This window comes from Protopterus annectens, chromosome 9.part0 (assembly GCF_019279795.1).
Source record: "Protopterus annectens isolate FY-2018-M chromosome 9.part0, PAN1.0, whole genome shotgun sequence".
Lineage (NCBI taxonomy): Eukaryota > Metazoa > Chordata > Ceratodontiformes > Protopteridae > Protopterus > Protopterus annectens.
Window position 1 is genome coordinate 1,611,957,531 of NC_056743.1, and position 25,432 is coordinate 1,611,982,962.

Consider the following 25,432-nt stretch of genomic DNA (forward strand, 5'->3'; position numbering starts at 1 on the left):
AACAAGGAGGTTAATGGACTGATTGGATGTTTGCTTCAGAAGCGATTTTAGGAAGAAAGGGCCGGAACGGTCCTGAGGGAGACACGGTCCGGGATGAAATACCAAGTAAGGAGGTTTAGCTGATAAAGCTGAAGTTCAAAACTCTCTTGGCTGATGTAATGGCCACCAAAAGCTGTCTTGTAGGACAAGAATTTGAGATCCACCATGGCAGCTGGCTCGAAAGGAGGAGGCGGTCAAGGCCTGTGGGACCAGAGAAAGGTCCCAAGGAGGAACTACTTGTTTTATAGGGGCCTGAGAAGAAAAGTACCTTTAAGAAATATTTTTACACAATTTGGCTGACATAAAGGATTAGGTCATGGCCAATGTGATAGTGAGAAAATTGCATGATTGAACTTTGACTGTGGAACTGCTGCTTTCATCGTTAAAGAGAGTGGTTAGAAAGTCAAGCACTAAAGGAGGAACAGTGAAAGTTCAGGCCTTGCGCTCCGCCCACAAAGAAAGCGTTCCATTTGCTTGATAAACCTTTCCTAGTGGGCTGGTTTATGAGCACGACACCAAAATAATAGCACAGGTGAAGAAATGCAGGGAGTCCTTATCAAAGAGTGGAACTGGAGCAATAGCCGGTCCTTCAGGTTGTCAGGTTCGGAGGAGAATACAGGATGGATGGGATATCAGATCGAGGATGGGATCTAGAATCCAAAGGAGGATTCACCGAGTGAGACCTTAGGAGGAACCAGATCTGCTTGAGGCCAGAATGGAGCAATGAAAATCATTCTGCAACCCACCGAGAGGCTTTCTGAGAGAACTTGAATCAGGGCAAGAATTGGAAAGGCATGAAGACGGGTGTGGCTTGTGCACCAAGGCGTCTCTTGGGGTACCTCCGGAGGAGGTATTAGGCGAAAAAACTGTCTTGGTGTTTGAGGAGAAGCAAAGATCGCATGAGGGGTTCCCACCGTGCGAATGTCACGTTCCGCTATGACAATTGAGACCACTCGTGGGGAGGTCAGAGATAGATGCGACTGAGCTTGTCAGCTAGGATGTTGGATCCGACCAGGAATGTCGTTGCTGATAAGCGATTGGTGGAATTGCCCATTCCCAAACTCTCATGGCCTCTCGACAAAAGAGGGTAAGACCTTGTTCCCCTTGTTTTGTTGATGTACCAGACAACAGACATGTTGTCCGATTGAATAGCAATTGTTCCCAAGGGAAAAGTCTGAAGGTACTAGCAGCATGGAAACACTGCTCTCATCTCTAGAACGATATGCAGTAAGGTCTCTGAATCGTTCCACGTGCCTTGGGCGGTCCGGCCATAAGTGCCCCACCCGGCGGGGAGGGCGTCCGTGGTCACCCGTGGCGGGGGCCTAAAGGCGGCCTTTGTCAGAGATCGGGGAGTGGAGCCACCACAAGAGGGACCGCTTGCAAGCCGCACTGTCGCTATGTGGGATGATGCATGGGGAGGCAAAATATGACGCCACTGTGCTAAGGCGTCCACTGTAGGAATGCGCCAGAGCCTGGCAAGAGGAAAGAAGTGCTATAGCCGATGCCACTTGGACCTAGAGCCCTCAGGACCAACTCCGCTGGAACAGAACTTGAATGGAGATAGCGCACCTGGGCTGCAGATTTAAACTCTGTCCGCGGTGAGGAGGCTCGTAAACTCCTTGTGTCTAGCCTGGCCCCTATAAAATCTAAGAGCTGTGTGGGCGCATGGGTTGGACTTTTGTATTGTGTGATGCCTAGAAGACAAGATGGAGAGAAGAGTCTCGCCAATAGAAGTAGATACTAGGCGGTGAAAGCCAGTCGTCCAGGTAGGAAAAGACCTGCACCCTGAAGCCTCAGGTGGGCCGCTGCTAATGCTGGTGAGAACACCCTGGGGGCTGTGGTGAGACCAAGGGAGAAGGACCCGGAACTGGTAGTGACTGGCTCCCCAGCCGGGCGGAGAAACCTCCTGGGCGCCTGTCCCAGCTCAGGATGTGGTAGTGCAAGTCCTTGAGATCCCTATCCAGGCACATCAAGTGATTTTTCTCCCAGAAGGGGGGAGAATAGATTGCAAGTGACCATTCGGAATTTTTCTTTGGGGACACAGATTCAAGAAGAGGTCTAGGATTGGTCTTAGTTCCCCGTCTTTGGCACTAAAAGAATCTGGAGTAGAACCCTGATCCGATCTGGTCTGAGAGCAGGCTGGACTCTTTTTCTTTAGCAGATGGCCAATTTCTGCCATGGAATACCGGTGACGGGTGGGAGCGTCTGGGAGGACTTCAACTTTGGAAGGTGAAGGAAAGGAATCGATATCCCTGGATGAGATTTGGAGAAATTAGCGGTCCAGTTATGGACTCCCATGCCCATGCGTTTCGCGTCCCCGACTGCCTCCGGAGTAGAGGCATTGGGGCAACCTCAGGACACTGTGGCCGGGAAGCGTTCAGGAAAGGTTCCCTGGACCGAAGTTTCTGGGGCCCCTCTGCCTCTGAGGCGGCGTCCTCCCAGCCTCCTCCTGCCACGGAAGGACTGGTTTGTCGAACAGGCGGCTGGGACTGCTTTCACCTTCCGGAACCATCTTCTTCTGACCCTTTGGTTCCTAGAATAGGAGCCTCTGGGGGTGCAGAGAAGCGTTCCGGCAGTAGTAGCGTCTTCGATCACTTACCCGCTCTGGGTCAACGTCATGACGGTCTTGCCAAGCAAACAGGAACCATCAAGGCGTTCGCAAGCAGCTTTGAAGAGGCTCAGAAAAACCATGATATTGAGCCAGACACGGCGTCTAGTGACCAGTCCTGTCCCAGCTCTAAGCGGGCGCCCTCCGTTACGTGGGAGTAGCAGCATGGAAGTATTTGTAACTGACCTAAGGTGGCCACTCTGAATTGGAGTGCAGAACTCTGTCCTCCTCCCGAGGAAATGGACTCAGGGGGAGATGCTGGCGTATTCCTTAATAAGATCTCGCTGCATCCGAATAACGCATGTGTGCCGTAGTTCAGCGCCCCCTTGCGAGAAGGTCGCCGAACTGAACATCCGCTTTCCCCAAGCGGTCCATCATCGAGAGACTCCTTGCTCGGTGGGTGGACTGAGGACTCTCTGAGCCAGTTCCCTCTTTGTGGCCGCCCGCCGTCAACATGGCATCTACGGAGGCCTTACTCCAATAGGTCCCGGTCCGGATGGCGGACTAAGAATCTATCCGGTCTTTGGGAATTGGCTCCTGATTGTCCGGTTCCTTCACGCCCTGGTGGTAATAAGGTCCTGGGGGGTGCGGCAGGGGACTTGCAAGAGGAGCAAACGGGCCGTTTCAAATGCCTCCCAAGAACAATGGACTGCGTCCGAGGAAGACTTGAGGCAGACCACCCCTTATCACCAGACATTTTCCATGATGTCTCCAAAAGGAGACATCCTCGAGAAGGTGACCGTGGGGAACCTTCCTTCCTCCAAGTCATTATTCTTCTGTGAGAGACTGAAGTCCAATGTGCCCCTCCTTTTTGCCTGCGTATGTGCGAGGACCTCACTGGGGGCTGTCAGAGGTCCTCATAAGCAACAATTATAAAGGGCAACTTGAGAACACAAAGCAGGCTGTCCAAGGGCGGATGGTGGAAGCCTGGCCCGGAGGTGCAGAGGGAGGCGGGGCGGGCCGAACAAGTGCCGGGGCTTCCTAACTACTTTAGCTACATGGGTGTCAGACAGACTACTATCAACCTGGGTCCCCAGGTCCCTGATAACTTCTTCTGTACTCAGTGGATTGCCACCTATTTGGTAGCTAGGGTAACCTTGTTTTCCCGAAGGGTATGACTATGCATTTTTGGCATTTAACTTTAGGCCATGGCTCTGGCACCAGTTATCCGTTTCTGTGAGACCCTTCTGAAGGATATCTGTGTCAGATGTGTTTCTACTATGGCCCAGTTTGCAGTCATCTGCAAACTTTGTCGTGTTTGCTTGTACTTGGAAAGTAGATGCCAAACAAGAGTGGGCCAGGACTGAGCCCTGTGGACACCACTTGTGACAGGCTTTGAGTCTGACATGGCCCAGCAACTCTGACCCTGTGGGTTCTGTCACTCAGCCAGTTTGCAACCCATCTTGTGATGTATGGGTTAACATTTAACCTCCTGAGTTTTTCAATGATACCAGTGGGGTATTGTATCAAAGGCCTGTCGAGGTAGGCTGTATGGACTACCTTTCCCTCATCAATGGCTTTGGTGACTGTTTCGAAAGTCAACCAAGTTTAGAAGGCATGATCTGCCTTTGACAAAGCCAAACTGGGATGGATCCAAAGTCTGCAAATTCCCTATGTCTTTATTTATGAGGTCCATTATGATCCTCTCCATGGCTTTGCAGATAAGGCTTGTCAAGCTAATGGGCGGTAATTTCCAGGGTCGGTGGAGGCCCCCTTGTGAAGTGGGACCACAGTTGCAGTGCACACTCCTGGTGCGTATCCAGAGGTAAGACTATGATTAAACAGCTGTCCTAGCTGTGGGTTTAATTCCTCGTTGAGTTCGTGGAGCACACAGCCGGGGACACCATCAGGTCCCATGGATGCTGTGTTTTTGCTTTGGAGAGCAGTTCTCACTTGGCGTTGGAGATGTTTGGGGGCTGCAATCCGGGTATAGATATCTCTCCTTTTGGGGGAGTTTGCACTGAACCTGTCAGCCAGTATGTTGGCAATGTCTGTAGGATCAGTAATCTTCACATCATTTTGAACTAGTTCTGAGCATATCTGGGAGTTTCCTCCCAGGTTTCTAACATAGCTAAAGAAGGCCTTATGATTGTCTTTTGAGTCTTTAGCTATTTTTCTCTCAAAATTTGCTTTGGATGATTTTATGAGAGCTCTTAGTTTCTTTATGACACGCGCTACTTAGATTTTGCCATCTCCAGAGTCCTGGGACTCAGGGTTGCTGCGGGCCGTTCAGAGAAAGGTTCCCTGGACCCGAAGTTTCTGGGAGCCCTCTGCCTCCTAGGGCGGCGTCCTCCCAGCCTCCTCTGCCACGGAAGGACTGGTTGTCGGAGCAGGCTGGGACTGCTGCGACTTCGGAACCACATCTTCTTCTGACCCTTTTGGTTCCTAGAATAGGGCCTCTGGGGTGCAGAGAAGCCCAGTTCCACGGCAGACAGCGTCTTCCGTCCTTTTAAGCTCTGGGTCAGCGTCGCGACGGTCTTGCCAAACAGAGCAGAACCATCAAAGGCGTTCATAAGCGGCGCTTTGAAGGGCTCAGAAAAATCGCAGTGGCGGAGCCAGGCCTGGCGATCTAGTGACCAGTCCTGTCCCGCAGCTCTAGCGGCCCTCCGTTGCATGGGAGGTAGCCGCATAGAAGTATTGTAACTGACCTAGAGTGGCCATCTGGTGGAGTGCAGAACTCTGTCCTCCTCGAAATGGACTCAGGGGGATGCAGCGTATTCCTTAATAAGATCTCGCTGCATCCGAATAACATGTGCCAAATAGTTCAGCGCCCTTACCGAGAAGATGCTTGAACTGAACATCCGCTTCCCCAAGCGGTCCATCATCGAGACTCCTTGCTCCGGTGGGTGGACTGAGGGACTCTCCTGAGCCAGTTCCCTCTTTGTGGCCGCCGCCGTCAACATGGCATCTACGGAGGCCCCTTACTCCAATGGGTCCGGTCGGATGGCGGACTAAGGATCTATCCGGTCTTTTGGGAATTGGCTCCACGGTGTCGGTTCCTTCCACGCCCTGGTGGTAATAAGGTCCACCAGGGGTCGGCAGAGGACACCCAAGAGGTAAACGGGCCCGTTTCAAATGCCTCCAAGAACACGGACTCGTCCGAGGAAGACTTGGGGGCAGACCACCCCTTATCTGAACATTTCCATGATGTCTCCAAAGGAGACATCCTCGAGAGTGACCGTGGGGAGCCTTCCCTTCCTCCAAGTCCGTGTCTTCTGTGAGAGACTCGGGGGAGTCAATGTGCCTCCTTTTGCACGTATGCTTGCGAGGGACCTCCTCTGGGGGGCTGTCAGAGGAGTCCTCGCAAGCAGCAATTGCTCCATAAGAGCAACTTGGGGCACAGAAAGCGGGCTGTCCCAGGGGCGGATGGTGGAAGCCTGGCCCAGTGCAGAGGCGGGGCCGGGCGGAACAAGTGCGGGGTCCGGAGACCCTCAACAGAGCCCTCTCCACTACATCCAAAAGCGAAGGGGCCGACCTCGACCAAAGGATCCGACAAACGGCCCCCCACCGGATCCGGAGAGTGGACGAGCAGCGCCGAAGCACTTCCGGATCCGAAGGGACAGTGCAGCTCCGACACAGGCGGCGCCGAAGGAGCACTGATCCCCGGATCCGGCTTCGGATCCAGGCTCCGAGAGGTGGGTCCGGCGCACTCCAGGGCAGGAGTGGGATCCGAAGTACCAAAATACTATCGGCCGACCCACCCCGGCTCGGCTGCTCGGCTCCAGCTGCTCCGAACCCGGATAGCGGGTCGGAGAAGGAGCAATAGGCTTAAAAAAGGGTGTTGAGCTCCCGGAGAGGCAAGCACTCCCATCTGCATCTGGGCCTGGATGAACCTTCTCATCATCCGGTCCAGATCAGCATCAGAAAGGCTATGTGTGTAGATCTCGGCGAGGCTACGAGGTAGGCCTGGAGTGCCTCCCCGATAGCCTCGGCGGAGATCGGGTCTCCTCCTCCTCAGGACCCGGTGAAAGCACACAGGGGACGGAGCCGAGAAGGAGGAGACCGAACCGACAGGAGCCGGGAGAAAGCCAGCTTGGCTGGCGGGGCGAAACAGAGGTCTCCGCCCGCGCTTGTGGTGCTTCTCCCTCCGGTCCTTTTAGCAGCATCCTCTCCTCTCCAGAAGCGGGAGGTTGAGTCCCAGGAGCAGGAGGGTGCCACAGAGGAACAACTGTAGCCACAGTAGTCCCGAGGAGGCCGGAGGCGAGCCGAGTCTGGCGGTAAAGACCCGCCAAGACAAGCTTGGACCTCCGCTCCTCAGTGCCCTGGGGTTGAACCCTGCACATGGAACAGCCAGATGTGAGGTGTTCAGCCCGAAGATTCTATTACACACGAGTGTGGCCATCAGCGGTGAGAGCTTATGGCCACACTGGGCATTGGAAAGATAGATTTAGGCTGATCAGCCATAATCTACAAGCTACTAAAGTAACTTAAAAGAAAAAGACACACAGGCCCACACACACACTCTACGCAACTTAGCGAGGGAGGGAAAAAATTACTTAATTTAACTCAAACTACAACTATTAAGGAGGGAAACCTAAACTTTCATACAAAAATACACAAAAATTTAAAACTTTCTGTTTTAACAGGTAAATAAACTACCACTTAGCTGAGAGCAAAGAACCCAAATCCAGTCACCAGCGCGGCAAACGAGATCTGAGGTCATGAGGGTAGAGCAGGGCATTATGGGTGAGGGGAGGAGCTGAGAGCTTGGATCCATAGCTGGAAAACCATGCCGGTTCGGATCCGATATCGGATCCATAACCCACAGGTTGCAGACAAATGAATATCCTACTTCAGATACAAGGTTACCCCTAGCTACCATATAGGTGGCAATCCACTGAGCACAGAAGAAGTCATCAGGGATCTGGGGACCCAGGTTGACAGTAGCCTTTCGTTTGACACTCATGTTGCTAAAGTAGTTAGGCAAACCTTCTACATTGCCCACCTGATCATGAAGGGATTCACATCTAGATCAAGGGAGGTCATCGTCCCCCTGTACTCATCACTCATTAGACCTATGATTGAGTACAATGCCCCATTCGGAATGTATCTGACCCGACACCTGCAGCAGCTGGAAAGGCCCCAAAAGTTCCTCACCAAAAGGATAAAGGGTCTCAAAATATGTCTTATGCTGCCCGACTGAAAGAACTCCAGCTCTATTCAGTCTCATACCGCTTGCTCAGAGGTGACCTGTGCCTGACATATAAGGCCATGCCAAACCCTGATTTGATGAATATGCTTCACCTCAGAAAATCTAGATCCCTCAGAACCACAAGGGTGGGAGACTTAAACCTTGACACGGTTATTAATAGAACGTGCTGGAGGGACAGATTCATCACCCAGAGACTCCCTATGCTGTGGAACAAAATCCCGGTACATGCGAGGCAGAGCACCTCGTTGGCCTTGTTCAAGAGGAATCTTGACCAATGGATGGGGGATCGCAGATATACCCCAGGGATTACTTCAGTGTCACTGCTTGACAGAGGCACAGCAAAATAATAGGCATAGTTTTATTCAAACTAAAGGGGTGGCGAAAGCCAAATAACTATGGGCTAGGCTTATAAATGCCCTTGGGCAGATAGCCTAGTATGAACCTATGAACCTATGAACCTATGAACCTATGTGTACTACAGATAAAATATAAATTTAGTGATGAATTTTTTTAGGGGGCCCATCCCCATGCACCCCCCCCAGAATAAGACAGTGCAATCTGATTCCTGCAATTTACCCTTAATCCTCTGAGTTAACTGTCAGACAACAAAGCACACCAGTATTCACATATCAGTGATCACATATGTGTGCCACTCATTTGTGCGTCAACTATTAGCCAGATGCTGTTTTTCATTTTTATGACTGCATACATAATTAGGCACATAAAAAGTTATAGTATGAATTCCATATTGTATAGATCATAAGAATTGAAGGAAGTAAGAAGTTATGTACTCACCATAACGTTCCATGGTTTTTGTCCATCTCACCTATATTCTTGTTGTTGGGTTCATAGCCATTCACGGCTCTGACTCAACCGAATACTAAAGCTCGGCAGCTTCCACTGGCTTGAGGCTAACCCCTATCCCATGATGCTCTGGGCCAAATCCCCAGATCTTGTTTGCAACTGAAAGACAAGCACAGAAGAATTATATATATATTTATATATATACACACACACACACACACACACACACACACACACACACACACACACACACCTTATAAAGGACAGAAAATAGAGGCTCCAAATCATCAAAAACTATGTACATAAGTAGAGTTGTCCACCAGGTCCTCTAAGAATACAGGATGAGGGAAGGAGGGTGGGACACAAGAATATAGGCGAGATGGACAACAAACATGGAACATTATGGTGAGTACATAACTTCTTAATGTTATGTTGTCCTATCTTGCCGTAATTCTTGCTGGTTGGGACAGCATCCTTAGCACCTTTATCCCAGGGTGGCTTAGGAAAAAAGACTCTTCAATACAGTGGATCCAAAGGAGGACCTGTTCCTGGAGGTTATATCTACTTTGTAATGAGTGATAAAGGTATGAGGTCTTACCCATGTTGCAGCTGCACAAATAGAATAAATAGAAAGTCTGGCCTGAAAGGCAGAGGATGTTGAGACTGCCTTAGTGGAATGACCTCTTATCTTACCTGGTAGTTGCTTACCATCTTTATTGTAACAAAAGTTACCTTGGAAATTGGTAATCTCTTCTTTTTGTCCAAAAAGGATACAAAAAGCTGATTGGATTTCCTGAAATCTTTTGTCCTGTGCAGATAAAAACGTAACTGTCTGTGAACATCCAACTGGTGCAATTTATATTCTGCCTTGTTGCTATAATTTGGAAAAAATACTGGCAAGTCAGATTATTCTCTGAGCAGACTTTTGGAAGGAATGAGGGATTAGTTCTCAACGATACCCTATCCTTGTGAAAAACAATATAAGGAGGACAAATAGAAAGAGCTTATAATTCTGATACCCTTCTGGCAGAGGTTATGGCTACTAAGAACAGAGTTTTCCATGACAAATATTTTAAATCACAAAATGATGCGGGCTCAAAGGGTGGCACAATTAGCGAGATTAGAACAAGATTTAGATCCCAAGGGGCTGGGGGTTCCCTGATCGGGGGTCTGAGTAGGAATGTACCCTTGAGGAAGGCCTTACATAACCTATGTGTCATCATCGGAACTCCCATTTCTCCAGTATGGAAATAAGAAATGGCTGCCAGTTAAACTCTAATGGTAGCTGCTGCAGCTCCTTCGTCAAACAGTTTGGAAAGAAAGTCTAAAATTGCCATAATGGGAGCTGTAAGAGGCTCTATGTTCTGTTCCATAGCCCAGCATGAAAATCTTTTCCACTTACTGGAATACAATTTCCTCGTGGATGGTTTATGGGAAGAAATGAGAATATAATTCACTGCAGGAGAAAAGGAGTAACACCTGGCTAAGCATGGAATTGGAGCAGCCATGCTGTCAACTTCAGGGATTGGATAGACGGATGGAACTACCCCGAGGAATGGGTCAAGAGGTCTAGAATTGGACCCAGAATCCAAGGTTCCTCCAGCAGATGGGTCCAGAAAAAGGGGAACCAAACTTGACAAGGCCAGTAAGGAGCAATGAGGATCACAGTGCTTTTCAACAATTTGGCTTTCTGAATTACTTTGGGAATTAGAGGGAAAGGCGAAGAGTAATCCCAGGGGCCAATCGTGAACCAGTGCATCTCTTGGTGACTTCCCCAGAGGGGGAATGAGGGCAAAGTAGCTGCTGCATTTGGCATTCATGGACGTGGCGAATAGGTCGCAGCAAGGCTGGCCCCATTTCTGGAAGATCACTTCTGCAATCTCTGGGCTTCAAGGACCACTCATGAGGCAGCAGAATAGCTCTCCTGAGCTTGTTCTCTATCACATTGGATTTCCCTGGGACATTTGTTGCTATCAGAAAATGTTGAGAAGTGACCACCCATTGCCAAACTTGTTGTGCCTCCAGACGTAGTGGGTAAGATTTGGTTCCTCCCTGCTTGTTTATATACCACACTACTGACATGTTGTCTATCTGAATTGCTACCGTTCCTATGGGAAGAGAGTCCTGAAATGCCTGCAATGAATAAAGTGCCACTCTCATCTCCAGAATGTTGATGTGCAAGTGGCTTTCATGTTCTTGCCATAGGCCTTGGACTGTCATCTCCAGACAATGCCCCCTACCTGATCCGAGACTGGTCAGTACAGAGTTTGGTAGAGGAAAGACAAAGGGAGGGCTCTGATACAACTGATCTGTCTGCAGCCACAAAAGGACATCTTTTTTTGCATGATTTTGCGATGGTAATCTAATGTGACAGAGGAAGCTCTTGCATTGACCACTGAGCAAACAGTAACCGCTGCAGAACTCTCATGTGTAGTCATGCAAGGGGAACTAGAAGAACAGCTGCTGCCATGGTACCCAGAACTAGCAGAATGAATCTGGCTTGAACTTTCTTCTTTGTCATCAAAATCTTGACTGGTGAAGGGACTGTATTCTGTCTGGGGTAAGTTTTCCAGTCATACTTCTTGAATCCAATTCTGCGCCTAAGAAGATAATATGTTGAGACGACGACAAGGCAGATTTTTTAAAATTTATTGTGATGCCTAGATTGTCGCAAAGCAACATTGTTTCATCCCTTGTTTGAAGTAGTAGATGCCAGTGGTGGCGGTGAGGAGCCAGTCGTCTAGGTACGGAAACACCCGGAATCCTTGACGTCTCAAGTGAGCTGTGATCACTGTCATGCATTTGGTGAACACTCTGAGGACTATAGTGAGACCAAAGGGCAGGGCTCAAAATTGGTAATGACTGGCTCCCAGCTGAAAGCATAAGTGTCTCCTAGATTGCATTCCATCTTTATGTGGTAGTAGCATCCAGGAGATCTACTGAGCACATCCAATTGTCTTTTCCGATAAATAGAAATATTGACTGCAGAGTTACCATCCAGAACTTTGACTTCTTTACTGCTTTGTTCAGTTTGCTGAGATCTAGAATGGATCTTCAGTCCCCTGTCTTTTTAGGAATTAAAAAGAAGCTTGAGTAAGTTCCGGATCCCTTTTGGTCTGCGGTGACCTCTTGGTTGACTCTTTCTTAGCAATGAGAGTATCTCTTGTGTTGCGCAGTCCTTTTGGTCAGGTGGAACATCTGTTAGGGACTGATTTACTAGAGGGGGAGTGGAAAATGGTATGTAGTAGCCTCTGGATATAATTGCTTGTACCAATTTGTCTTGGGAGCTCTCTTGCCAGGCATTTGGGTACAGTGACAATCGACCCCCGACTGCCTCCAGAGCAGAGTAGGTGGGCCTACTTTCAGGAGCGCTGGAAGGGCCTATCAGAGAACGTATCCATGTTGTCCTGATACTGCAGAGCTCCTCTGCCACGAGCTCGGCATCTTCCATTATAACTTCCCCTTCTGCCCCTGGGGGAAGATTCACCACGTGCATCAGGGAAACCTTTTTGGGACTTGTAGAACCAGATTTTTACACCCTTTTGATCTTTAGGATAAGGTCTAGATGGGGCAGAAAAATGGACTCTGACAGCAGTCAAGGTTTTCCCTTCCTGCTCGCACCTGGTCAAAGTATCTTTCACCTTTGGTCCAAAAAGTGATGAACCATCAAAGGGGGCACTGGTGAAGGAAGACTTGAAGGGTTCGGCAAAATTGCAAAGGTGCATCCAGGAATGTCTCCTGAGGGAAATTCCTGTTGCTGCCGCTCTACTTGCTCCATCTGCTGCACAGGAAATCAGTCTCATGGAGAAGTCTGCAATGGAAGTGAGGGTGGATAGCTGTGAAGACATTTTATCTGCAGACCCCAAAGCTAATGTACCCTGAAAGGTATCTCCTAGCTCCTTGAGGAGATCCCTTTGAAGTCTCGTAAAGTGGGTAAGGTAATTCAGCAACCATAGGCTAAGGGCCACAGAAGAAAAGTTACACTTTCCATATCTGTCCATAATCCTAGACTCTTTGTTAGGAGGATGAACAGGTGAAGAGGTCTCCGAGAGCTCCTTCTTGGTGGCTGCCACCACCACCATTGCATCTACAGGGACACCCTTTGTCAAAAAAATCCTTATCCGTGGGGGTGGTAATAAACTTGTTGGGCCTTCTCGGAACAGATTCCACTGTATCAGGCGATGTCCAGGCCTTGTGGGATATGACCCCTAAAAGCTGGTCATACGGGGTAGTCACCCAGGAGGTGGAAGGGCGAGACCCAAAAGCCACCAAGTATACTGATTCGTCCTTGGGTTGGTGCTTCAAGATTTCCAGGATGTCAACAAAAGATACATACTCAGAGAGGGGACCTTGAGGACCCTTCTGACTCGTCCAAGTAGGTATCAGAGGTGACAGATTCAAGGGAGTCTATGTGCTTCCTCTTGCACGGTGTCTTCCGAGGGACCTCCTCCGAGGGGTACTCCGGGGAGATTTCAGAAGAGACGCCACCAACAGGGACTCCCTGAGGCTCCCTTACTCAACTCCGAGGGGAAGGTGGAGGTGAAGAGATTATCACTGGCACCTGGGCGGGATGAGAGACTGGATCCGAGAGCAGGGCTGTCTAGGGTGACAGCGCCTTCTCCATCAGCTCGAAAGCCTTCCCACCCCGCTCCAAAGAGGCCCTCCACTCCAAAGCAACAGCAGGCCAACTCTGAGCCAAGGCAGATGGCTCCAAAGCTGACGTAGAAGCCAAACTCAATCTAACCAATGCACCGAGAGGAAGAGTCGGGTCAGATGACAGTCCGCGTCGACTCTCACCCCCCCCCGACCTGACTGGTGAGAGGCACCTCCCAGACCCCTCGACTTCTGATGGAGTCGAGGAAGTTAGAGCAGTCAGCACCGAAGATCTCAATGGGGATCTTGATGCCGACGGTTCCACTGCCATCGATTCTAAGCTCTTGGGCTCTGAAGACATTAAGGTGATCAGAGGAGGAATCAAAACAGGTCATGTAGGCATGGACAGCTTCGAAACCTTCAGGTCCAGAGACTATAAAATTTTGGCCAGGGCCGGTGTTCGGAATAATCTCTTCACCACTTGCTCCACATCCTCATCAGATAAGCCCTGGTCCAAAATGAGAGATCTCAAGGTAGGCAAGACAGGCTACAGTTCTGGGGAGCATCTTCTACTCGAACATTCTGCTGGCACCAAGGATACTGCTGGAGCTGGAGAAGTAACAGTTGTGTCGGACCCGAGAGCCCTTGGTTCCGAGGTTGCAATCCTTTTAGATGGCTCAGTCAACGGAGCCAAAGAAGCCAGTCTTTTGTTAGATTTTGTCTGGGTAAAAGAAGGGGAGGAGGATTTGGAGCTCTGTTCTTTGTCTAAAGCCTCCTGAAAGGTCCCTTTCATCAAACTCCTATCAATAAATTTTCTTTTCCTTTCAAGGAGCACCCTGCTGCTGAAAGCATGACAAATAGTGCAGGGATCCTGCAAATATACCTCACTGACACAGTAGACACAGCTTGTATGGCCATCAGTGAGGGACATTTTCTGGGTGCATCTATCACATTTTTTAAATCTAAATTGTCGATGCTCTTTTTCCATAAACATTATCACTAAGTAATAAAGTAACTACAGTAAAGGGAAGCAAAACAACAACTACAAACAGCAAAATATTTATAAAGAGCTACTTTTTTTTTACTATAAGGACAGAAGAAAGACAGGGAAAGGAATGGCCCTCTACCTCAAATGGGCCGCGACAGCCCTCTAAATTAAGCAGTACTCTCTATAGTTTGGGACAGGGGAAGAGAATCTCTAATTTAAACGGGTTCTCAAGAAAAGAAAGAACACACTGAAGAAAGGGAAAAGGTAAACGGCCCTCTAACTCAAACGGGCTGCGAGAACCCTCTAACTTAAATGGCACTCTCTAAACTAGGTAATAGGGAGAGACAAGACCTAACGCAGACTCACAATAACTACTGAAGGAAGAAGGTTCAGAAACAGACAAAAAAAACAAGGAAGTAACACTCAAAAAATATAATTTTAGCCTACTTAGCCAACGAGCCAAAAAGACAGCAGTTCAATGCTTGAGTGGGAAACGAGATCTGGGGATTTGGCCCAGAACATCATGGGATAGGGGTTAACCTCGAGTCAGTGGAAGTTCTCGAGCTTTAGTATTCAGCCGAGTCGGAACCCAACCAGCAAGAATTACGGCGAGACAGGACAACATAACATCAGATCTTATAAAGACTAAAATGTGCTTTCTTTTCAGTTATGTCAACACTTCAAGATACTGCAATTGAAAATTAGAAACAGCAAGTAAAAGCACAACACAGTCTTTAAAATGTCATAGTCATAAGTCATAAGATCACATACGTGTTTTTCTGTAGGTGTACAATGTGTTTCATTCCACCAATCGGAATCATATACGATATCTGATCCTAGAAAAATTGTAAAAGTAAAAATCTTTAGGTAAGAAAAAAGCAACTGGCCAGCCGTGCCTAATAACAACATTTATGTCCATCTCATAAGGATGACTGTAGAATTCACTCAGTGCAGAATTAAAATGAAAGTTATATACTTATACCATAATGATAGATCCATGTTGTCTCATTTTCGTCTACTTCAACCTTTGGGTTGACAGGTCTTACTGGATACAACTTTGGTGTCATTTCTGAAGCTATGGGTCCAGGGATCTGACTCCTCCTACCCACAATTCCAGCCACTCCACCTTTGTACCTTAGATCGATTTTGCCAACATTATATTAACTATATATATATATCTATACACAATTTCAAGAATCTAGATGATAAAGGAACTAAGAGTAAAAACAAAGGCAACAGCATATAGACCTGTCTACAGACACAGTCTTAAAGTGAAGGTCTATCCTATCACTAGAAGCTGTCAGTGGCAATAATGGATGGAGGTAGTTGGGAGGGATGTTGAAATGGACAAAAATGAGACAGCAAAAATCTCTTGTTATTGTAAGTACATAACATTCATATCCAACGTTGTCTATTTTCTTCCAATTCACCCTTTGGGACAGATTGCCAGGCTGACAAACACCTAAGTGGTATCAAGGAAGGATATTCCTGAGGATGGTGGAACCAAAAGAAGATTGTGATCTAGACTGTACATCCAACTTATAATGAGATACAAATGTATGGACAGTGGACTATGTTGCTGCTGCACAGGTATCATCAATGGAGACTCTATTCAAGAAAGCTCTAGATGTAGCCACTGCTCTTGTAGAATGCATTCTGGGTTTTGCTTGTAAGGACAATCCTCATTTATTCCAAACTAAAGAAATGCATTTGAACAACCATCTAGATGAGGCAATTTTAGATACATTTTTACCCACTTTTGCTCTAGAAAAGGTTACAAATAACTGATATGACTTCCTAAACGTTTTGCTCTATGAAGATGGCATCTGAATTGATGAGGAACATTTAGCATATGCACAATATGCTCCCCTTTGATTGAAAATCTTGGAAAAAATACAGGTAAATCAACAGCTTGATTTAAATTTGCTTTGGATGCCACCTTTGGAAGAAAGGATGAGTTTGTTCTTAAGGCTACACTGTCTTTGTGAAATGCCAAACATGAAGGTTTGCAAGAAAGGGCTTGTACCTTTGAGATTTGTCTAGTAGAAGCAAATCCAACAAGGAAAATGGTTTTCCAAACATAAACTTTAAGTCCAATGAAGCTGCTAGTTCAAAAGAAGCTTGAGTCAAAGTTGGAAGTAATATTGTAATATCCCAAGGATGGAGTGGATCTCTGATTCGTAGTCTAAGCAAAAAAGTTCCCTTAGGAAAGGTTTTGGAAATATTTAGAGAAGCTATAGTTGTGCCATTTTACCCTATGTGAAAATCTGAAACAGCAGCCATTTCACTTTGATAGTGGAAAAGCTAGATCCACTTTGAAAGAGTTCTGATAGGAAATCCAAATAGAAGGCAGGGGGCTGAAAAGGGATCTAGGCCTTTTCATAAAGCTCAAATGTAAAATGCCTTCCATTTACTGTGATGTATCTTTTTTGTAGACTGTTTTTGAGAAGATGAGATTATGTGGGCCACCAATGAAGAGAGCCTGGCATTTCTGGCCAATGTTAAAACTGGAGGAGCTAATTTCATGGTCTTTAGGTCTAGTAGAGGAAGCCCATATGGGTGACTTAGTAGATGTGGGTAGTGACCTAACATCCAAGGTGGATGAACTAGATGAAGCCACAAGATGGGGACACAAACCTGCCAGTGACAAAAAGCAGCAATGTGGATTACCCTGGTCTTGCACCTTCTAGCTTTCTGAATGAATTTATTTATTAATAGAATTGGGAGAAAAGCATAGAGGAGACGTGGGGACCAAATGTGGACTACAGCATCCCTTGGTGATTGTCCCTGTGGAGGGATCAGGGCAAAGTAACTGCTGCACTTGTTCATGTAGATGCAACAAGATCACAGCATGGTTGACCCCAGTGGCAGAAAATCTGAGTTGCAGCTGTTTGATTGGGGGACTAGTCATGAGGCACGATTATTGATCTGCTCAGTTTGTTCATCAATACATTCAACGTCCCTAAGATGTACAATGTTATCAGAAAACAGCAGGAAGACATCTTACACTGCCACATTCTCATGGCTTCCTGGTAAAGAGGATGTTTGCTGATATACCAGACTACTGCCTTGTTGTCTGTCTGGATGGAAATTGCACTATTAGAGACAAAGTCCTGAAAAGCCTGTAACACCGGGAGAACTGTCCTCATCTCCAAAACATTGATGTGAAAATTGGCCTCCAGGGTGACCAGAAAAAAGAAGTTATGTACTCACCATAACGTTCCATCTGAGTAGATACTTCATTTGTCTGCAACCTGTGGGAGTCGGATCCGACCTTGGATCCGAACCGGCAGCTTTCCAAGCTTCAAGATCTGAGCTCCTAGCTCCTCCCCTACCCATAATCCCTTACTACCAACCACATTACCTCAGATCAGTTATTTTGCCCTATGAGCTAAAGACGGAGAAGAAATTCTCCAAAGGACAATACCTTACTGAGGTTCGGGGGATGGCAGGGGGGGTCGGTTGCAGACAAATGAAGTATTTACTCAGATGGAACGTTATGGTGAGTACATAACTTCTTTATCTGAAGTAGTTACTTCATTTGATCTGCAACCTGTGGGACAGAGTCCCCAGCTTACCTAAAGGCCCTGGGTAGTCCCTACGGAAGGATATTCCGAAGCACCGTGGAGCCAAAGGAAGCCCTACTTCTGGAGGTCATGTCCAGCTTGTAATGAGAAATGAACGTATGGGAAGAAGACCAGGTAGCTGCTGAACAGATATTGTCTACTGGAACTCTAGCCCAAAAAGCTGTTGAGGTAGCCACAGATCTAGTAGAATGTGCCCGAACTACAACTGGAGCTGGCTTCCCAGCTGAAATGTATGCTTGTCTGATACATTGAGAGATCCAATTTGCTACTGTCACCTTAGAAATTGGTTTACCCATGGCTGATTTAGCATAAGAAACAAACAACTGGTCTGACTTGCGGAAATCTTTAGTCCTATGCAAGTAAAAACGTAGTTGTCTGTGCACATCCAATTTGTGCAATATGTATTCACCTTTGTTTTGGAAACTAGGAAAGAAAACAGGGAGGTTAATAGATTGATTAATGTTAGTCTCTGTGGCTACCTTAGGCAGAAAAGAAGGATTAGTCCTGAGGGCCACCCTATCTTTGTGAAAAACAAGGTATGGATACTTAATGCACAAAGCTTGCAACTCTGATACCCGCTTGGCTGAGGTAATAGCAACCAAGAAGGCCGTTTTCCAAGATAAGAATTTTAAAGGCACTGAGGCCGCCGGTTCGAAAGGTGGTCTTGTTAAAGCTTGTAAGACCAAGATAAGATCCCATGGAGGCATAGCCGGCTTAATGGGAGGCTTTAAGAGAAACACGCCTTTTAGGAAGGCTTTGCATATCTTAGCTGACACCAAAGAATTTACGCCATCCCCCACATGATAATGAGAGATGGCTGCAAGTTGGACTTTAATGGTGGACACACTAGCTCCCTGCCTAAAAAGGAGGGATAGGAAGTCCAGGAGAGTGGGAATAGGAACCGTAAATGGATCTAATTCCTTATCCTTTGCCCAGATGGAAAAACGTTTCCATTTACTGTTGTAGAGCTTTCTGGTGGATGGCTTATGAGCTGCCACCAGAATGGCTTTAACCGAGGATGAGATACCAGGAGTCCTAGCCATTAACGGAACTGGATCAACCAGGCCGTGAGCCTGAGGTTGACCAGGTTCGGAGTGTGGCATCTCGTCGGATGCGAGATGACGTCTGGTCTGGGATCCAGAATCCATGGGGGAACCACACTGTGAGACTGCAGAAAGGGGAACCAGACTTGTCGAGGCCAGAATGGGGCAATGAGAATCACTCTGCTCCCCAACCGACAGGCTTTCTGGATGAATTTTGTCATCAGAGGAAGAGGAGGATACGCATAAAGGAGACCGGGCGGCCAAGCATGAACCACAGCGTCTCTGGGGGATTCCCCTCTGGGGGGAACTATCACGAAGTAATCGCTGCATTTTGAGTTTAGGGGCGAGGCGAAAAGGTCGCAGCGAGGTTGACCCCATTTGAGGAATATCTGCTTCGTGACAGAGGGATTCAGAGACCACTCGTAAGGGCTGAGAAATACCCGACTTAAGTTGTCCGCTAATATGTTGGCCCGCCCCGGAATGTGCGTTGCTATCAGAAAGCGGTTGGTGGAAATAGCCCATTCCCACACTCTCATGGCTTCTCGACACAGGGGGTAAGACCTGGTCCCTCCCTGTTTGTTTATGTACCAGACAACGGACATGTTGTCCGTCTGGATTGCAATAGTCCCCAGAGGTAGAAGGTGATGGAGAGCTTGCAACGCCAACAGCACTGCCCTCATCTCTAGGACGTTGATATGCAATGCAGTCTCTAGAGAAGTCCACGTGCCTTGGACGGACTTGCCTGCGTAATGCCCGCCCCACCCAAGGCAGGAAGCGTCCGTGGTCAACGTGGCTTTGACTGGGGGAATCACAAAGGGTCTCCCTTGTTTGAGTTCCTGGGCCTGTAATCACCAAAGTAGGGAGTCCCTGCATGCCCTGCTAAGAGGAATCGGCATGTCCAAGGGATGGACCGATAGAGACCATTGGACCTGGAGAGTCCATTGTAACACTCGCATTCGCAGACGGGCATGGAGAGAAAGGCCGATTGCTGCCGACATAGATCCTAACGCCCTCAGGACTAATTCTGCTGGAGGAGCGGTGCTCTGAAGAATGTCCAAGACTTGGCAAGACAAACTGTTTATCCTGACCGATGTCAGAACCACTCTGGAGATTTGAGTATCCAACCTGGCCCCTATGAATTCTAGGGCTTGAGTGAGGCACAGGCAGGATTTCTTTAGATTCAGTGAAATGCCCAAAAGACCAAACAGAGATAGGGTGTACTCTCTCGCCGTGACCAGTAGATGCTTGTTGGGGGCGGTGAGGAGCCAGTCGTCCAGGTAAGGGAACACCTGAATGCCCTGGAGTTTCAGGTGGGCTGAAACCACTGCCATGACTTTGGTAAACACTCTGGGGGCTGAGGTTAGGCCAAATGGAAGAACCCTGAACTGATAATGACTGGCTCCTAGCCAGAAGTGGAGGAACCTTCTGGATCGTCTGTCCATTAGTATATGGTAGTACGCATCTTTGAGGTCCAACGAGCACATCCAGTCGTTCTCCTGCAGAAGGGGGAGAATAGATTGGAGGGTGACCATCCAGAACTTTTCCTTGGGTATGAACAGGTTCAGGGACGAAAGGTCTAGAATGGGTATGAGGTCCCTCGTTTTCTTTGGCACCAAGAAGAACCTTGAGTAATAACCCGATCCAGACTGATCTGGGGGGACGGGCTGGATGGCTCTTTTTCTGAGCAACTCCGAAATTTCTTGAGTTGCGGACTCCCTTTGATGGGGTGGAACATCGGGGAGATGTTTGGGTTTGGGGGGGGTTGTGAGAACGGTATTGTGTAACCTCTGTATATTATCCGGAGCACCCATCGATCGTTTGTAATGGACTCCCAGTTTGATAGGTGCTCTGAAAGTCACCCCCCGACTGCCTCCAGAGAGGGACAGTCGGGCAAGCCCTCAGGGCTGTTGCGCGGGTCCCTCCGAGAAAGGTTCTCTAGACCCGAAGTTACGTGGGCCCCCTCTGCCTCTGGGCCGGCATCCACCTTGTCCTCCTCTGCCTCTAGAGGACGAGTTGTCCGCAGCAGGACGGGATTGCTGAGATTTACGGAACCACAGCTTCTTTTGCCCCCTCTGATTCCTGGAGAAGGATCTTTGGGGGTTAGAGAAGCGGACTCCGACGGCCGACAGCATCTTCCCATTCTTCTCGCTTTGGACTAGCGTGTCGCGAACCGATGAGCCAAACAAGTCCGAACCATCGTAAGGGGCGTTTGCGAAGGACGCCTTGAAGGGATCCGTGAAGTCGCAAAGGCGGAGCCAGGAGTGCCGTCGCAAGACTACTCCCGCTCCGCTAGCTCTAGCGGCTCCTTCCGTGGCATGGGAAAGAAGCCGCATAGATGTATTTGATATGGACTTTAGAGTGGCCATTCGAGTCTCAAAAACCTTTTTGTCTGGGACCGACATGGACTCCGGAGGGGCTGCAGCGTACTCTTTAATTAAGTCACGCTGTAGCCTGATAGTGTGTGCCATGTAGTTCAGCGACCTTATGGCAAAGGTTGCTGAAGCAAACATCCGCTTCCCAATACGGTCCAAAGCCTGGGACTCCTTGTCCGGTGGATGGACCGAAGAACTTTCCTGGGCAAGTTCTTTCTTAGTGGCAGCCGCCACCAACATAGCATCAACCGGCGCGCCTTTGGACCAAGAAGGTCTATCAGAGGGAGGGCTGAGAACCTTATCCGGGCGTCTAGGGATAGGCTCCACGGTGACGGGCTCCTTCCAAACTCTGGTGGTAATTAGGTCCACCAAGGGGTCGGCTGGGGGGGACACCCAGGAGGTAGATGGGCTTGCCTCAAAGGCCTCCAGAAATATGGACTCATCCAAGGAGGGCTTTTGGGCAGACCACCCCCCTCTTATATGCAACATTTCCATGATGTCTCCAAATGAGACATCTTCAGGGGGTGACCTTGGGGAACCCTCTGTATCCTCCAAATCCATATCCGTGGTAATGGACTCGGGGGAGTCCAGGTGCCTCCTTTTGCACTGGTGCTTCCGAGGCACCTCTTCGGTGGGGCTGTCTGAAGAGGGCTCGTCCTCCGGGTGGTGTTCCTCCCTAGGAACTAACTGGAGGCTTTGGGCAGACTGTCCAGATGGACGGATGATTGAAGACAGACCCTGATACAGTGGGGGCATGGGTGGATCCGAAGGCCTGGTCGGGGACCTGGATGACCTCGACAGTACCCTCTCCACTACCTCAAAAGCCGAGGGAGATTCACCATCACCAGCCTGAGGAAGCAACCTCCTCGGCTCCGAGGAAAGGATCGGGGTCAGAGCCAAAGCAATCGGATCCGAGGCAGCGGTGTGCTCCGGCCCCATCGGCGCCGAAGAAACAACCACTCCCTCGGATCCGATGCTCAACCCTTGGCCCCAGAGCTTGGATCCGACAAGCTCAAAGGTATAGTCAGCGTCGAAGACACTATCCCTGTCGGCGCCGACGTATCCCCGGATCCGAAAGGGCCTGGATCCGAAAACTCCGAGACTCAATAACGGGTCGGAGAAGGAGCGATTGGGGCAAAAATGGGGGCTGCAATCCCTCCCAAAGGGGGGGGGAGGCAAGAGCATCCCCATCTGCATCTGGGTCTGTAAAAATCTTCGCATCATCCGATCCATGTCTGCTTCGGAGATGCTTCTAGTGGACCGCGAAGAGGTAGTCGAAGCAGGCCGGGAAGGCCGCCTCGAAGACCTCGAGGGAGACCTATCCTCCTCCTCCGGCTCCAGAGAAAAGGAAGGAGAACGGAGCCGAGAGGACAAGGATCCGGAGACCCTCTCAGGGGACTTCAATATCTTTTCAGGCAGAGCCGAGGGATGAGACTCGGCCCGCCTTTTAGAAGAAGAATGACCCTCTCTATGTTTTTTCTTCTCCCTATGGGAAGAAGACCCAGACTCCACAGAGCTAGTACCGGATAAGGGAGGTTGAGTCCCGGGTACAGCTACCGGAGTAGCCGGCGCCGAAGCTACAGGGGTAGCTTGGGCTCGGCTGGGAGAGGAAGAAGAAGCCGATTCCTGAGGGAGTTTTCCCGCCAGGATCAGCTTGTTCTTCCTGTCCCTAAGTGCCCGAGGGTTGAAGGCCGCACAGATCTGGCAGGCCTCCGACAAATGTGCTGCCCCCAGACATAAAACGCACTGAGTGTGGCCATCAGCTGGGGAAAGCTTGTGGCCACACTCAGTACACTTCGAAAAAATAGCTTTAGATTCAGCCATTATCCTCTCACACACACACCCAAACACTACAGGGGGGAGGGGGAAAGACAAGTTAAACTAAGGAGTTTTTTTTTTTTTTTTTTTTTTTAAGAGTTGTGACAGAAAAACAATACACACACGCAGTTAACTAGAATAATTATCTAATAATAAAAGAATATAGATTATTAGTCGAAAAAAGGAACAATCTCACCAATTGCTAGGAGCTCTTCACAGAGAAGCAACCGTCTTTAGCCGCAGCAAAAAACGATCTGAGGTAATATGGTTGGTAGTAAGGGATTATGGGTAGTGGGGAGGAGCTAGGAGCTCGGATCTTGAAGCTTGGAAAGCTGCCGGTTCGGATCCGACTCCCACAGGTTGCAGATCAAATGAAGTAACTACTTCAGATCCTTGGATTATTCTAATTTCAAAATGCCCCCCATCCCACCCCAGAAGGGAAGCATCCATGGTTACAGTGGTCAGTGGTTGTGCTAAACAAATGGACTGGCCTTCCATCACTGATAGAGAGGTTATCCACCATTTTACACGATCCCTGCACAACAGTGTTATTCAAATTTTGGTATGGAGAGGGTAAACAGCATGAAACCATTGTACTGATAGAGTCCACTGTAATACCCTCATTCTGGCCCCAAAGGAGTAGGAGCCGGAGGAACTCCCATCTGAATCTGTGCTGAGAAGAATTTCCTCATTATTCTATCCACATCTGTCTCTGTAAGACTTCTGGAAGAACGGGAAGAACAGGCCACAGAAGGCGACCTAGAGTGATGGTATCTCTCTAAAAATGGAGATGGTAGCTGAGAGGGGACAGGATCCAGAGACGATGCATACTGGGTCCAGGGGAGCTGTTATGGCTCTGAATGAACCAGATCCAATGAGTCAGACCATGTATCTGAAACAGTTGGATCTGAGGATTTGGTCTTTGGATCTGACCATTTCAAGATTTTCCAGCCTGGCTCCATGGTCAGATCAGAAGAAGAAATGGAGGATCCAGAAATTTCTGGTTAGCCCTTTCTGGACTCTTTTTTTTTGCCTGCCTTGCAGGGCTGAGCTCCAGCCAGTGACTCAGAAAATGATATCAGAAGAAAGTCCTTTAAAAATCAATTTGTTCTTATGATCAATCAACGCCCTGGAGTTAAAGGCATTGCAGATGTCGCAGGAGACCTTTAAGTACTCAGGGCCTAAACAATACACACAGGAGTCGTAGGCATCAGACTGAGGGATCCTATGCCCACAGTCTCTGCATTTCCTGAAACTCAAAGTTTTTTCTGCCATTTCAAACAGTAAATACTATAAAGAAAACATTTTTTTTTTTAAATAGAAAGACTTAAAAAATACCAACAATGGTAATATAAAAACTATTGTAAAGGTAAAGTAAAAAATGTGAAAAATACCAACAATGGTAACTAAGTTACACTGAAGAAGTGTATGAAATTAGTTAAAATAAAAGAAATTTAAAGATAGCAAAAAAGGAAAAGAAATATTTCACTTATCTCTTATGAATGCATTAACGCTTGAGAGCTGACAGTGACCACATCCATACATGAAGGTGGCAAACGAGATCTGATGTATAGAGGAGGTCTGTCTAGAGCATTATGGGCAAGGGAGGAGTTTGAGAGTTTTCAGTATCCATAAGCTGTAAAAAGTCGCTGAGTAAGATTCGAGATTGAGATCCAAACCAACATGTTTGAGGAACAAATGAAAACTGACAACATCAGATCTGTGACTCCTGACAAAAAACTTCATCAGGTCACTCCCAAAGACATGGATTGGGGAAGGAGCGTCAAAGGGGAGGGGGCTGAGAAAGAATGAAAATGGACAACACAGATGCATAGTTACAGTGATTACATAACTTTTATATCTGATGTTGTAATTTTCATTCATTCCTCAACAAATGGGACAGAGTCCCCAGCTATGTTAACCTTCGGTGTCCCTCACGGATGGATTTCTGGAGAACCAAAAAACCAAATCCAGCTCTATTTCTGGATATAATATTCACCTTGCAATGATTAAAATTATGAGCATTAAACCAAATGGCAGCTGCACAATTATCATCTATAGAAGCTCTGGCCCAAAATGCAGCTGACATAGCCACCAACCTAGTTGAGTGTGCCTTTGGATGCTTTGGCAAGTTTAAACCTCTCAAACAATAAACATAAGAGATACAAACTGTTATCCACTTGGCTAGAATAGTTTTGCATACTGTTTTCCCAGTTTGTTACTGGAAAAGAAAATAAACAATCATTCAGTTTTTCGAAATTCTTTCATCCTATGAAGATAAAAATGAAGTTGTCTACGTACATTTAAAAAGTGAACAATGTATTCTCCTTTGTTGTCAAATTTAGGAAAGAAAGCTGGCAAATTGATCACCTGAATGATGTTTATTTCAGAGGCAATTTTGGATAAAAAGGAAGAATTAGTATGTAAG